This window comes from Nannospalax galili, unplaced genomic scaffold (assembly GCF_000622305.1).
Source record: "Nannospalax galili isolate Female #2095 unplaced genomic scaffold, S.galili_v1.0 scaffold54, whole genome shotgun sequence".
Lineage (NCBI taxonomy): Eukaryota > Metazoa > Chordata > Mammalia > Rodentia > Spalacidae > Nannospalax > Nannospalax galili.
This window is the reverse complement of record NW_008341028.1, coordinates 6,556,633-6,572,452: the sequence shown is the minus strand read 5'-3', so window position 1 is coordinate 6,572,452 and position 15,820 is coordinate 6,556,633. Positions and strand designations below refer to the sequence as shown.

Sequence of the window (15,820 nt, the reverse complement as noted above, 5' to 3'; positions counted from 1 at the left end):
GGGTAACGATAACATTTACTCCCACCACGCCTGCCAGCTGCGCTGCTGACTGCCTGTCTCACTCACAACAGTGCTTTGCCAGTGTCCAGAGTTACAGGCCATTGAGAACTGATGTGAAGAGGCTGAGAGGGCAGCCCAGCACCCTGGATGGCTCTCCTCCAGAACTGAGATTCCCTCTCCTGTGCTGTTACTATGCTCTTACCTGGACCTGGATGGAACCCAGGGCCAACTGATGGGAGGCTGGAGAGAGCTGACATTAAGGAAGCTGACATTGTGGACCAGGGGGTTAGTATGCATGAACCCACATGATCCTGTGTGCGGCCAGGTGAGGTGACTGAGGCCTGGGAAAAGCCACAAAGTGTCCAGAGAGCACATGGGCAAACAGAACCAGAATTGAACCAGTTTCCTGATTCTAAAACCTGAGACCCAGCGTATCCCCATGCATCAGGTGAGAAGTATCTTCTTTGTGCTTGAGGATTTGGGGTTTCAGATATGCTGGGCTGGCTGGAGGGGCAGGGAGTGCTTGAACTATGAATCCCAGCTGCTTTCTTTCATGGTATTGGGTAAGCCCAAATGAGTCTGTCTCATCCTTCTCCAGGCCCATCCCCTTACCAGCTTTTATCAATCAACTATCAGCTCCCAGTGAGCTGTGAGTACTATGGAGTGTGGAAGCCACACAGACCAGGGTCTTGTGTAGGGAGTTTGGAACCTGATAGGCAAGAAAGGAGCAAGGTTGAAGGGATAGCCAGAAGTGACCCAGGTTCTATTATAGGGCCGACAGAGGGGCAGGGGACAGGCCTGTAGGGCTCAGGATAGGAGCATTGGAGGAGGAGCAGGGGAGTGGTGCAGAAGGGTTTCGCATCTCCACAGTGTCACCCTAGTTTCTGATCTTGGGACCCTCATTCATTCAACAGGAACCCACATTAGCATCAAGATCACCTCTCCCCATGGTGCAGACATGGCAGTACCCTGGTATGGGTGGGAGGAGACCAACTAGAGGACAAGAGAGAGTAGGAAGAGGTGGGCGAGGGAGCTGGCCTGATACCCAGAGGTCCCTGCCACCCAGTTCCTTCAGGCCTTTACTGGGCAGGTCACTTCCAAGTGCCACCTTTGAGGTGGAGGGACAGAGGGTGTTAAAACATGCATTATTTGGCATTAAGCTTGAACTCTGAGGGGCTCTCCTTGGGGTCCTTTCAACCTTCACTTGGCTCGGGAAACAGTCAGGGAATGTGGAGCAAGGCTGGGTCTCGTGGGAAGTGGGGAGCATGCAGCAACGTGTCTGGCACTTCTTCCCATTCCTGTGGCAGGCCACTGTGCCATTCAGTGCGTGTGATCATTAGCCAGGGCTTGGTAGGCCACTGGCTGGCGTTGCTCCCTCTGAGCCTGCCCTCTGCCTCACTGGGAAGGCCCCAGGAGGAGGAAGAAGTGGGGCTTCTTGAACCAGGTTGACTGACTGCAGGGAACTTTGAATGGGAAGGGGTGCCCCCATTCTCCATGGAAGAGGTATTTGCTGGAGGAATAAGAAACCTGAGGGAACACAGGAAGGGAAACCGAATACCCCTTAGAAGATCAGAAGGCTGAGATTTTCAGAATCCTAGGACATCAGCCCAAAAGATGTGGTGCTGTGTGGTAGTGAGCTAACTGCTTGGAACCCAGACCTAGATGGAGACTGACCTGTTCATGACAGGTGTCAGAGCAGGACTGGGCACTGTGTCCCAACCAGGGTCCCTGGCTTCCTGGTTGTCAGTTTCCCTCTGTCCCCTGAATAGGGAAAGTGGCTTCAAGAAGTTAATGCCATTGCAGTTGGAGGGACCTCCTCCTAGGCTCTGACCCCTCAAAGAATATTACTCTCCAAGGAAGTCTTCATTTGGAGCCATTCCCTTTGCCTGGTAATTAACATTACATGTCATTAACAGTCAGGGAACATTGTATGATCAAAGACAGCATAATTCCTAGCAAGATTCTAAGGAATAGCACAATATTTGTTAATTATGTTATTGATTCTAATGGTCTGGAATGCCCTAATTATTCCCTATCCCAAGTGGTCCCCACCATGCCTGCCAGCCTGGCTTTGAACTGCTGCTCTCCCCTGGGTGGTCCAGCCCCCAGCTCAGGGGCTGGTGGGAGTACAGCTTGCCAAGGGATCAGAGGAGCTTGCTCTCCCTAGAGCTACATGAAAGAGGGGGGTGCTTCTCCTAGGCCCAGGCTCCCAATAGCTCTGCCCTGAGTCAAGGCATAGTATAAAGGGGTGTTGTAATTAGCCGGATGCTGTTAATTAACTTCTTAGGGACAACAGCAGGCACTGCTTCCAGGTAGCGGGGGAGGCGCCTTGCCAGAGTCCAAGGCCATCCCTCTTTCTGAAGAGTGGGATGCTGGGTGATGATGAGTCCCAGAGGACAGCAACTGTCTTGGATGACCCTTCTTCCCCAGCTCTAAACTGCTAAGTGGGACAGTGTATTTCCATTGGCCATGTCATTACAAAATATTGCTTGTTTCTTAATCAGCTCTGGTTCTGAGTGGAGTGGCTCCTGCCCCCTTGTTGAATCTTGTAATTAACCTTTGTAATTGTAAAACAGTCAACCTCCCACTCTGTAAATTTCATGTGGACCCTAGTGGGCTGTATTCTGAGTGATGCCAATGGGGAGGGGTAGGAAGGGGTCTATCTGGCTTAGGAAGGTGGTTGGCAGTAGGGTGTACAGAAGTGGGAAGTCAGGCTTTGCCTGGAGAGACATAGACACCCACTATGGTTAGAAGACTGTTTCCAACTGGGATAATTATATAAGTTCACTCATTCTGCTCTCAGGACAGCCCTTTGAAACAGGTGCTGTTAGTGTCCCCACTTTACAGATGAGGACAGTGAAGATGGAGAGACTGATTGGTAAGGCAGAATCAGAAATCTGTGCCATGGAGGAGTTTTCTTTAAAGGTGTGTGTGTGTGTGTGTGTGTGTGTGTGTGTGTGTGTGTGTGTGTGTGTGTCTGCATGTCTGTATGTATGCATGCACCATGCATGCAGAGGCCAGAGGAGGATGTCAGGTGCCCTGCTCTGTCACTCTCTGTCTTATTCCTTAGGACTAACTAAAGCTGGAGCTAGGTTGGCAACTGTCAAGGTCCAATCCTCTCGTCTGTGCTTCTCACAGTGTTGGGGTTATAAATATACATATAGCATCTGGCTTTTTATATGGGTGCTTGGGATTTGAACTCAGGTCCTCATGTTTAAATAACAAGTATTCTTCCTCACTGAGCTATCTCCTTAGGCCCATGAAGGGTTCTTCTAAGTGGCTTTGAGAACATTGCTAGAGAGTTCATGGTGCTGCTGAGCAAAGCTTCCTTGCTTTTCAAAAGGTCCCTGCTCCAGTGGTTTGGGAAAAGGACTGCTCTGTCCAGGCACAGACTCTGAACTCCATGTTACCTGGCATCTGCCCTTCTTCTCTGGTCTGGTCCTCTCAGCATCTCCTTACAGTGCTGGACACTGAGGCTGAGGAACATGATCAAGATCCTCCCACTCTTCGGAGGCAGAGCATGTCCAAAACCAGCTGTTCTTTGAGTGTCCAGAAAGAATGAAGGTGTGAAAGAGATGGTACTTGCCTTCAGCAGCCTTTGCTTCCACGGGAGTGGCCCAAGACTCCAGTAGACATGACTATGACCTGATCTGGCATCAGATCTACCCACTCCCTCTCACCCTCAGTCCTAGCCTGTCAACTGTTGGGACAGGACCCATGTGGAGAGAGTGCCCAGGCTGCCTGAGTGGGCAAAAGTGAGGTGGGGAGGCACAGTGATGGGAGGCATGCCCTACCCAGGTGCTGCTCAACCTCTGGGGTGAGTGTGGGGTCAGCTGGTGTAGTCTGAAATTTTACCCCAGATGGACAGGGCACCCCTGAGACACCCTCTCCACCATCTTCCCTCCCAGCCCATCCTAGCAGAGCCCTTCTCTCTAAGAGAGATAGCTTACTTCCCATTTTCTTAATTTCTTTTGATTTTCTGTGGCTTTTGCAAAGAAGCCTGAGAGGGAACTCTGGCCAGAAGATGGACAGATGAGTTAAGACCCCAAGATCTCCACGTGAGGGATTTTACATGCAAGCCATCTTATCCTACTTGGCTTTTAGTTCTTTTTTTTTTTTTTTTAATTTATTCCTCCTGGCTTGTTTCCCTCCTTCCTCTCCTGTTCCAGGGTACTTTGGCCATGCCCACTTAGGGAATGTTCCAGCATCTTCCATATCCATTGAACTCTAACCATATACAGACTCACACATACACATTTATAGGCAATTGTTTGCTTTGTAGAAATAGGATCATACTCTGCTGTCATCCTTCAGCATCCAAGGGGATCATCTCCCTAGATAAGGAATCTGTGGATGCTCCAGTCCCTTTATATCACAAGGCAGAGTATTTGAAGATAATCTACACCAGTTTATCCTGATTCTTCCTTTCTTCTTGCCTTCCTTCCTGCCTTCCTTTCTTCTTTCCTGTTTCCTTCCTCCCTCCTTCCCTCCCTTCCTCCTTCCTTCCTTCCTTCCTTCCTCCCTCCCTCCTTCTCTCCCTCCTTCCCTCCCTTCCTTTCTTCCTTCTCTTTCTCTCTCTTTCCTTGGTTCCCCTTCCCCTCCACCTTTTTCCCTCCCTCTCTCCCTACTTCCCTCTTTCCCTCCTTCCCTCCTTCCCTCCCTGTCCATCATGCCCAGCTTTAGGTTACCTACAGTTCCTAATATAATCCCGAGCTATGTGACTAGTCACTGTACTATATTATTAAGGGAGTTATGACAAGAGAACAGTCTACACATGCCCCCAGATATTTTCAATCCACCAAATAGTCCATGAGTGTTCATCATTTAAAAAATTCCTCCATTAAAAATGTTCACTTTTTTTCCATGAAATGTTTTTTAATCAGAATTGTTTTTTTAAACATGACCACAGCCAGATATGTACCTAATTAAAACCATCAGTAGCTGCCCAGTGATCCCAGGACAGTTCTGGTTCCCAAGGCACTGTGACCCCTCTCCAGCTCAGCAAGCCCCACCTGCTGTCTCTGCCTGTACCCTGCCAGGTGACCACTCTTCTCCCTCCTATTCACCTGGTGGGTCAGCCAACTTGCTCACCTGCAGGCTGCCCCCTCTGCCAAAGAACTCCTGCTTACCCTACTGACACTTCCACCTCCCTCAGTCACAGCTATATTACTGCCTCTTGCCCTCACCAGCGTCTCTTCCCAGCTCCCTTGGCTACGGCTTTGTAGCCCAGTCTTCTAACAGAGGCTGTGGTTTCCTGACCACATTATTCTCTCCTCCATTGGAGTTTGACTTGTCATGCTATGTACCCAGGGTCTTGCCCTGTATCTGGCCCTCAGTGTATCTGTTTGGAGTAAATGACTGGGTAAAAAGCAGGTCTGGAGTCCCTTGGAAGAGCCAGGAAGGAACCCTGGGCTGGGCCACTGTATTAGTCATTTTTCTGATTACTGTGATCAAAATACCTAACAAGAAGCAACCTAAAGAAGAGTTTATTTGGCTTACAGTTTAGGGGTACAGTCCATCATGGTGGGGGCAAGGTGGCAGGAGCTTGAGGCAGCTGGTCATGTTGCCTCTGAGTCAAGAAACAGAGAGATGAATGCTTTTGCTCAGCTTACTTTCTTCTTTGATCCCAGCCCATGGAATAGTGCTGCCCACAATAGAGTGGGTCTTCCCCTCTATTAATCTAGAAATTCCCTCCCAGACATGCTTAGAGGTTTGTTCTAGGTGATTCTAGATCCTGTCAGGTTGACAGCAATATTAACTGTCACAGCCACTGTAGAAGGGGCTCTAGATGTAGTGATCAGCTAAGGACTGAGTCTCAGTGGGAGGCAGATCTTTGCAATATATGAGGTGCCTGAGGTTTGGGTCTCAGTGACTGCTGAAGAGACTCAGAAACTAATCCAGGGCCCCATTCACCTCAACCCCTAGTCAGCCTATCCATCCAATGCCTGCCTTGGAAAGAAGGCTCCCGATGAGGGCTGAGTGTTCAGATGGAATATTAAGGAGAGCTGTGGTCGCAGAAAGCAGAGGAGATGGGCTAAAGGCTGAGATGGGATGTGCCTTATAGCAGTGCCCTCTTATAATCAGCATGGGGCTGAGAACCCGCCTCTAGCCCCTTGAACCTTCTGCCAGGGCCTGAGGACCCACTTGCTCCACTTCACCTATCTTCTAGCCGTTCCCTGGACCAGTGCCAGCCACATACTGCTGCATCTGCAGAACAATAAATACAGAGATGGAGAGAAAGCACGTGGAAACCCAGAGTAGCTTGACATGATACAACATGGGAATGTGGGGCAGTGGAGTCCTCTCATATCCCAGGATGGACCACTGTTAATTCCAACAGCAAGGTGCACGTGGCAGAACCTGAGAGGTCACACACAGTAGGACCAAATATCAGCTCTGGTCTTCTAGAAATGAAAAACCTCCCATCCAAATGGTGAGCTTTGGCTAATTTCATGGGGGCAGAACAGGAAGACAGCAGAAAGGACTCAAGTTAGACATCATTGGGGATGAGAGGTTATTTGCAGACTCTGCTGGCTACAAGAAATGTGGACTCTCTGGGAAATTGAGACTATTCCCTTTGGCCTGGGGAGGAGAAGCCAGGGCTTCTAGAACAGCCTACCTGCTGGAGGTGAATGAGGGAAATTTCCCAAACATAGCATTTCCTGCCTGTTTCAAAGCACTTTCCCTGGCATTATCTTTTTGATCTTTATAAGCACCCTGGAGGCAGATCTGAGCAGATGATCAAACTTTATTTGTAGAATGTAGTTAAGAGTCAGAGAAGTGGGGCTGGGATGCAGCTCAGTGTGTAGAGTGCTAGCCTGGAATGCATGGGGCCCTGAGTTCAATTCCCAGTGCCCCATAAGACTGGGCATAGTGGTGCACACCTGTAATCCCAGCATGCCAGAGATAGAGGCAAGAGAATCAGAAGCCCAAGGTCATTCTTAGCTACATAGTCAGTTGGAGGCCAGACTGGGTTATATGAGACTCTGTCATTAAAAAAAACAAAACAAAAACAAACCCAAACCAGAGAAGTTATGTCAACTTCCTGAAATTGTCCAGCAAGTTGAAAACAAGAAAGATGACCACCCTGGGGGTTTTATGGGCAGCTGGGATGAGGGTGTGATGAAGCAGGGGAAGACAACAGTGTAAACAGTAGCCGCTGCTATTTTCTGTGTTCTCAATAAGTGATAGCAACTATATTTGGTAAGTTCTGAAATAATGTGTAATTATCTCATTTGGTTTTCTCAATGGGTTCCACCACCATCTCCATTTGCAGGTGAGGGAGCAGAGCCCAAGAGAGATGAAATCATCTGTGTCAAGTCCCGTAGTCAGCAGCAGAGTCGGTTCTCTGTCCAGACTGGGAGCTGCTTGCCTCTGTCCCTGGCTCTTCCCAGTACCCAGTAAGGAACCTGGACTCTTTCCCCATCTCACACAGGGGCTGGGTCACACTGGGGGATTTGTCCCTGAGCTACATTCCCACCTAGGGGAAACCTCACAGGTATATTCCATAGTCCCTCAGCCATAAGCCCTGACCCAGGTCCCCTAGGTGGGCAGAGGGTATGGAGGCAGCACCCTATGTCTGGCCAGTTTGCATAGGTCAGAAGGACTCTTGGTCTAACAGGGGCTCTGAAGGCAAAGTGTTCAGTTGGTCACCTGGCAGCTACTAATCACTGACATTCGAGCTGCTGGCAGCTCCTCGTTACAGGAAATTCAGGGAAAGATTTACGGCCACTTTGAAAGTGGCTTTGAAATGAGATGGAACTCAATATTGAATTTTCCCCCCTCCTTTCCTCTGGAATTTCAGGGCCTATGAGAGCCACTTCCTCCCTATTAGCATATTCTAATGAGTTCTTACTAAGGCACATTTCACTGTAGCACTCTGAGGGGTGGCTAGAAGTGGGAGCAGGAGGGTCCTTGTGGGGACCTCAGGCTCTTAGACCTGAGTCTGAGGCTCTACAGTGAATCGAGCTTCTGCCCACATTGCTTTCTACTGTGGGGCTCCAGGTGACAGGATCTGAGCTTAAATTGTGCCTCAGCCACTGCTCAGAACAGACAGCCAATGTTCTTCGTCTAGGGCTGGGCCCCCTCACCCCAACCCTGCCAAGTAGGGTTTGAAGAACCTATGGAGTGGCAAGCTCTGGAGGAGGGATGGTGTCTGTAGGAGGGATGGTGTCTGTAGGAGGGACGGTGTCTCATTTGTGTACAGCAGGGTCCCTAGTGCCTGGCATTACCACAGGGGCTTAGCAATAAGGGTTGAATACCCAGATGGGTAGAGGGAAAGATGAGCAGGTCGCCTCCACAAAGGAACGTAGGATCCCTGGATGCTGGGGCACCTGCCTTGGGGGGTGAAGGCTTGGGCTTATGTGGTGTTAGTGCTCTATCCACCTATCCCAGCCCAGGGGTGTGTAGGGAGCGATGGGCCTTTTGGCCCCCGGTCTGCTGCCATCCAGATAGGCCTCAAGGAGGAGTCTGTGATGGTTCATCATTACTGCCTACTTAACTGAATTTAGAATAACCATGGAAACATGCCTCTAGGTGTATGCATGCAGTGTTTCCAGAGAAGTTGAACAGGAAAGACCCACTCTAAATGTGGGTAACACCATCCCATAGACTGGGGTCCCTGACTGGATTAAAAGGAAAAAGTGAGCTGAGCATCAGCATTCATCTCTCTGCTTTCTGACTGAGGATGCAATGTGACCAGCTGCCTCCTGCTCCTGCCCATGTCTTACCCACCATGATGAACTGTGCCCTCGAATTATAAGCCAAAATAAACCCTCCCCGCCCTTAAGTTGCTTTTATTGGGAATTTTGTCACAGCAAGAAAAGTAACTAATACAAAGTCTTGAAGCATCCACACCAGACTATCTTTGCTTCCTTCTTTCCTGGCTCTGGTTGGCTTCTTGAAGGGGACAGCAACCTCACTGATGGCCTGGTGAATCCCAGTCTCTGCCATTCATGTCACTCTGACAAGGTGGAGGAGCCCGAGACTCCAGAGGAGAAGCAGAGAATTGGCAGGAAGGGGGAGCCCATGGGTGTCTGTACTTGGTAACAAGAAGGAGGAAAGACAGAGACACGGCTTGTTCAGCCCCGTGGTGGCTTTCCTCGCAGTGATCCGTGTGTGTGGTTCTCAGCTCTGACTGTTCCTTAGTCTCACCTGTGTAGCTTTGTAAAGCTGCTGATGCTGGTGTTCCATCCACAGATGGGAACGGGGCTGCTTAATGAGCTTAAGATGGCTTTCAGTCTTCTGGTGATTCTAAGGTGTAGCCAGGGTGAATCCTGTGGGTTAGTGTGTGTGTGTGCTGGTGGGAGTGCTCCATCCGATGTGCAAGTGTCCTTATGCCCTAGCAGAGAGCCTACAGAGGAGCCTCCTGTTTCTGTATTTGCAACTTTGCAAGACTGGAGAAGATGCTAGAAGAGAGACTGAGGGGCCAGTTCTTACTTCTGTTCCCCAAACCTCTGACCTTCCTGAGTCCCCTTCAGGGGCCTCGAATGTGGCAGGTTTTTCTCAGGTCAAAGGAGCTATGGACAGGGCTGTGATCATCTGCGGAGCAAGACGGGGATGGGTTTCAGATGGGCTGCAGACAGAGAGGCCTGGAAAAGGGTGTCCAAAGGCTGGGGCAGTAGGGCAGAGCACAGACATGATCTGGGGTGACTGCCTAGCAGTAGCCTCTGGGAATAAGAATAAAACATTTACTTCTAGAAGCTTGTTTGGGACACTCGGCTCTGCCTTAGGAGTTGCTTATCTGGAGGAAGAAAATAAATTCCTATAGGAAAGGCAGAGAGAGATGGAGGAAGAGCCTGCCAACTATTGGAAAGCCACTGGGCACTCTTTTGAGAGAGGAAGGGCTTATTGGGGCAAGGGCTGTGAATGGGCTGGAGAAACAGTAGCCTGATGTGTCAGTAGATTCCAGTGCTAGACTCCAGTGTGCCCCCAGGGACCTTACCCTCGGGAGTCCCCAGAGTGCTTCAGCCTTGCCCACTCCAATGAGGCTCTGCCTGAGATCTACCTTCCCTCTCTCTCTGTTGCATAGTAGAGGGGGACCAGAACTGAATTGGGGAGGTCTGAAGACCTGGGTTTGAGGCCAACTATTACTATTGTCTTTTATCAGCTGTTTGATCTCCAGCTGGCCTCCTTATCCCTCAGCTTCAATTTCTGGAGGCAAACACAGGACTTCATCCATTTACTGGACCAGCCATTGACTGGTAACCAGATGGGACTGGCACTGTGGCAGGTGTATGAGTTCTGGAAAGGGATCTTCTTCCCTTCCATCTGTTCCTGTTCTGGTTACTCACTTTGTGAGAACTTTGTGGAGCTAGAAGGACCTTCACTGGGGTGGAAATGTGGCTCTCAAATGGCAGGACTGCTACACAACCTCCTTTTATAAATGGGGAAACTGAGGCCCAGAGGAACTTCCTGTGGCCCTGTGGCTGGTGGAAATCTCACACTCAGGGCTCTTAGGCCTGTGTCCTCTCCTTAAAGCAAGCAGGCACTTGAAAAGAGATGCAGCTTCAGCAGAAGTAACCCAGAGAGGTACAGTGACTTGTTGAGGGTCACACAGCTGACTGCTGAGAGACCTGGAGGGAGAGACCTAGCTCTGGGCTTTTCTGCCTCTGGCCTGTTTCTCCCAGTCCTTGGCTGGGTACTCAGCTCTGGCCTTCCTTGGAGGTCATGGAAGCCTCGTCAGCAGATTCTGTCCCCTCACAGATCTCTCCTGCGGCAGCTACACAGGGCTGGCAGTTGCATCCGCTCACTCTCTCCTCACATTGACACACCACAACACATACGAGGACAGCTCTACCATTTGGCTTTAGTGATTGCTCCACAGTGGGTGAGATTGGCTTGAAATAAATGTCTCCTCTGCCTTCCCTCGGGGCGATTTTATCCTCAACTCCACTTTGTGGAGTGATCTGGAGGCTGGCAGGCGCCTGTGCTGTCTAGATATGTCCCTTTGGATGCAGAGATGTTACCACAGCTATTGCTGAGCCAGATGTTTCTGGAGAGCTATGCAGAGGGGAGTGTGGCATGCCACACCCTGACATCTTGGGGCTCCATGAGCAGAGTTTAAAGTGGAAAAGGGGCTGGGGGGTGGTTCGGTTGGTAAAGTGCTTACTCTGTAAATATGAAGATCCCAGTTCAACACTCAGAGCCCATGTAACAAAGCTGGGAGTAGTTGTGTGTACTTGTAATCCTAGTGCTGGGGAGGTTGAGACAGGAGGATCCCTGGGGCTCACTGTGATTCTGAATCATGCTGAATCAGTGAGTGACCTTGTGTCAAAAACAAGAGATGGCTCCTGAGGAATGACACTCAAAGTTGACTTTTAGCTTTCATATTTGCATATACATATACCTGTACACATATGAACATGTACATACACACTAAATAAAGTTGAGAAGGGAGGACTCTTGCTTTGTAAAGCATCAGGATGTTTTTCTGCTGGGTTTCAGAAAGGGGTGGGGTGCTGATTATTCCTGGGGCAGAAATGCCTGCTTTGCCTTTGAAGGGAACTGGCTCCTTCTAGGATAAGTGCCATATCCTCTGACAACAGAGAAGGTGGCAATTACTGGTCAGATCTCTGGTCAGTAATTGGCCTCCCTGTTGCCAGCCCTAAAGGTGGGAGTGGGTTGTTTTCTTTTTTTTGAAAAGACATGTTAATTTAATGGCAAACTTATTTTGATACTACAGTGGTAACCATCTTGGTGTTAAGGACAGTGCGTGACAGGACATCTGTACATCTGTGCCAGAGTCTGCTTGGTCCTCAGGCTGATGTGGTGGGGACACGCCACTGTCATGTAGCAGCAGGAAGTTGGTGGCCATGTTGAGGTCATTGTTTGAAGCCCTTAGGGCTTCCAAAGCATCTCCTCTGGAAAATCCCATCTCCATGAGCTGGGCAACCTGCTCTTCAGAAACTTCCAGAGGAGGAGAAGCTTGCTGTGCAGACCATGGACTGTCCTGGTAGTTTATATTTTGTTGCTGACATAAAGGAGGGAAAAGTTGAATCCAATTGATCATTGCTCCCTGCTGCTGCCTCTGTCGCCTCACTTGTGAAAACTGAGAGAGCATCAGCTGCCGATCAAGCTGCTCCATCCTCTGTAGCCTTTGGATGTCCACAGTAGCTCCCATCCCAACTCTGGCCTCGTTGGTGGGTTCTGAAGATGAGAAGGTGGGTTCAAGAGTCCAAGAGAAGAACTGAGCCATCCCACTGGGGTTGCAGAGCACCTGGTGAACCCGGAAAACTTTGCGATCATAGCACATGCTAGAAATGAGTCCACTTATGGCTACAATCCAGACGTACAACCCCACTTGGAGCCCTGCCTGAGGACTGCCCTTCATTTTCTTCCACAGTTCCAAGGAGCACCACTGAGGCAGGATTGGGGGTGTTAAAGAAAGTGGTTAGGCCCAGAGATGACAGGAAAGGAGAATTCACACAGTACATTGTGAATTCAGCCATGCTCAGCCAGGACATTGAGCGTCCTCATCCCTTTGGGTGGTGTTCCGAGGGTCATTCTGCTTGGTTCTGGAACTAGAGGCTTGCAGTCTTCCTGCTTCTAACATAGAGCCAAAGGGGCTTTGGAGATCATGCAGAACTCTCTCAGCCAGGTTCTGAGTGTGTCTAACCCTTGTGTCCTGAGGTGTGTGCCATAGCCAGTGGACGCCTCTTCTCCTGTATGCCAAGAATCATCAAGAGAAAGAGCCAGCAGTCGGTTCTGGATCCTGTGCTTCAGGTGGGGAACCTGGCTGACTCTCAACTAGCAGGGATGATGAACCACCAAGGGGGCTACACAGCTGGCCTGAGTCTATTGTCAAAGAGTATCTGGCCTCCTCTGGTCACATCTTGTGAGTATGGAGGAAGATTGGCTCCATGGAGATGACCCCATTCCTCTTCCTCCTCCTCTTCCTCCTCCTCCTCTTCCTCCTTTTCCTCCTCCTTCTTCCTCCTTTTCCTCCTCCTCCCCCCTCCACACACACACACACACACACACACACACACACACACACATGCACACACACTCATGCATGTGGCTGAGTTCAAAAATGGAGACTTGGGGCTGGGGAAGTAGCTCAGTTGGTACAGTGCTTCTCTAGGGCACATGGAGCCTTGGCTTTGATCCCCAGCACCACATACACTGTGAGTGGTGGTTCACACCTATGATCCCAGCAGTTGGGCAGTGGAGGCTGGAGGATCAGAAGCTCAGTGCTATCCTCAGCTATGTAATGAATTTGAGGTCAGTTTAGGCTATACAAGACCCTGTCTCAAAACAAAACAGAACCAAAGCATGGAGACTTCCCTGGGAGCAGAGAGATGGACAGGCAGGTAGGAAGCTCCTGTCTAGGTCACCCATGTCAACTTGGGAGACTCTGTTTTATGATCTTTAACATCTTGCTCACAGAGTTACAAAGAAGACTGAGTGGGGAGGACCATGTGCCTGCCAGTACCTGGCCCAATGTAGGGTCTCAGGGGCCATCCATTTCTCCTTAGCTCTGGTATTTGGTAGATGCATATTATCTAGAATGTTCTCTGAGTCCATGGACATTCTTAGAGCACAAGTATGCACAGTACCTCATGGGCTCAGACTTCCAATCCTGGCTTTCTAGCTGGCTACTTACTCCCTGGGCCCTAATGCCTGCTTTGAGGGTCTCTGCCTGCCCCCTTCCCAACCCACCCCCTGCCCTTGTCTTTTTCTTCTCCCTTTTGGCACAGCTGAAGGGATGTGTGTCAGAGGCCTACTAAGGTTTAACCAGCTCTGGCCTGCCTCCCATTCTTCCCACCCCACTGAGTCCCCGTATGCATCAATGCAAATTTAGAAATTTGTGGGCACACCTCAGATTTATACCATTGGGGAAGTAAGGCTTGGACTTGGCATGAGCTCCCCGTTTCTGCCTACTGGTTACTCAGCATTTTAAGGTTAGGCCAGGGCTATCTGGGGAAGGAGCAAAAAGCAACAGAGCAAAGCTGGCATTGGGCAGGGAACCGGTTTCTGTGTAAGCTTTGCCTTGAAGACTGTTCAAATCTCCGAGTCTCTTGAGGGGCTGGAAGTTAAATGGTTTTCTTGGTTCCAGTACATGTTATCAAAACTCTTTTGCATGTATCCCATCTCCTTTCCTGCTTGAGTAAGTGGATTAGGATGAACAGGATTGAATCTCTCTGATTTATGAAATTTTATATGATTTCAGGGTCATCCTTCCTGAAGACTCTTGGGGTGGCTACGGATGGAGAAAAATTAAGCTGAATGAACCAAAGATGAACCCAGCTCTGGGAGGTGTTCTCGTTCCCTTTCACCCTCCCTCCTTTGAGACAGGGTCTGGAGCCCAGGGAGACCTTGAACTCCCTATATAGCCAAAGATGGCCTTGAACTTCTGATCCCAAACGCTGAGTTTATAGATACCGCCATGCCTGGTTTTATGTGGTAGCCCCTGGAAGGTGCTTTTCAGGAGCAGTGCTCACTGGCTTTGGGGTGGAGGTGGTACTTGCAAGGCTCAGGCCTGACAGGCTACTGTGGGTACAGCCAGCTGTTCTGGCCACTTTCCAGTTAATTGAAGGCTCTTCTTAGTTGGGGTACATTTTTTTCTCTCCATCCTTGTGTTCAGGATGACCTGGTTCCTGCACGGCTTGACTAGTGTGACACAATAGCTCAGTCCCCCAACTTCCTCCTCATAACCTACCATGCCTTTTTGCAGATCTCACCACCTCTGTTGGCATCATTCCACAGACCCCTCAGAAGGAACTACCTGACGTGTTAAGCTTTTTAATTTAGCACACACCATGCGTAGATGCCCCTAGACAAAACAGAATTGATTTATAATTCTCTTAATGGAAACTCCGGCTTTAGTAGCTCCAGAAATAGATCGTTACCTCTGCCACCTTTTATATTTTTTTCTTCCTGTTTTTTTTTTAACCCCACTGTGGTCTGAAAATATGATGTTTCAGTTCAACCTTTTTTTCAGAATCTACCAAATGCCAGACATTTCTTTCCAGACCTTTAATTTATAACATGTTTGGTCACTTTCCCTTCATTAATTAATGCTCTTCCCAGGTCCCTGTGACAGGGGCTTTGTATAACGCTCTCTTACTGTAAGCAGGTGCTTTTAGCCTTAATGAACAATTTCCTGGAAAATACTGAAATAAACAAGGAGTAATCAGGCCAGGAACACAATGAGTCTGGGGCTCAAGTGCCAGTCTACAAATTAAACCTGGGGTGATGAGGGACAGTGTGTGTGTGTGTGTGTGTGTGTGTGTGTGTGTGTGTGTGTGTGTGTGTAGGCCAGAAGACAATCTTGGCTGTAGTTCCTCAGGTGCTATCTACTTTGTTATTTTGTTGTTGTTGTTAACTTTTTTTTAATGTGTATGAGTTCCTGCATGATTGTGTGCCACACGCATACAATGCCCAAGAAGGCCAGAAGAGGGGGTCAGATCCCCTGGAAATGGAGTTAAGGACAGGTGTTATGTAGGTGTTGGAAACCAAAGGAGGGTCCTCTGGAAGAACAGTAAGTGCTTTTAACTGCTGAGCATCTCTCCAGCCCCACTTGTTTTTCTGAGTCCAGGGATCCTCTCGTCTCTCTGCTTTCTCAGTGCTGGGGTTACAAGCACATGCCACTATTCCCTGCCTCTCTTTTCCCTTTAATGTGGGTTCCGGGACTTGAACTCAGGACCTTGTGCTTACAGTCAAGTACTTTAGGGACTGAACTATTTCCCCAGCCCCATTTTTCTCTTTCTTTCTTTCTATATGTGTGAGAAGGGGAGGTGTTCATGTACAAATGTGAGGAGGCCAGAGAAGTGTCCTGTTCTAGTTCCATCTTATGCCCCTGAGACAGGGTTTCTCA

The 15,820-nt window shown here is 49.4% G+C and overlaps 1 protein-coding gene and 1 pseudogene across 13 annotated transcripts in view; one reads left to right on the top strand and one right to left on the bottom strand.

Annotated features, from left to right (window-relative positions):
- Positions 1 to 15,820, top strand: part of Megf11 (multiple EGF like domains 11) — a 373,828-nt gene that overhangs the window by 88,858 nt on the left and 269,150 nt on the right. The gene's annotated exons all lie outside the window — the stretch shown is intronic.
- On the bottom strand, positions 11,678 to 12,331 carry LOC103736904 (annotated as a pseudogene).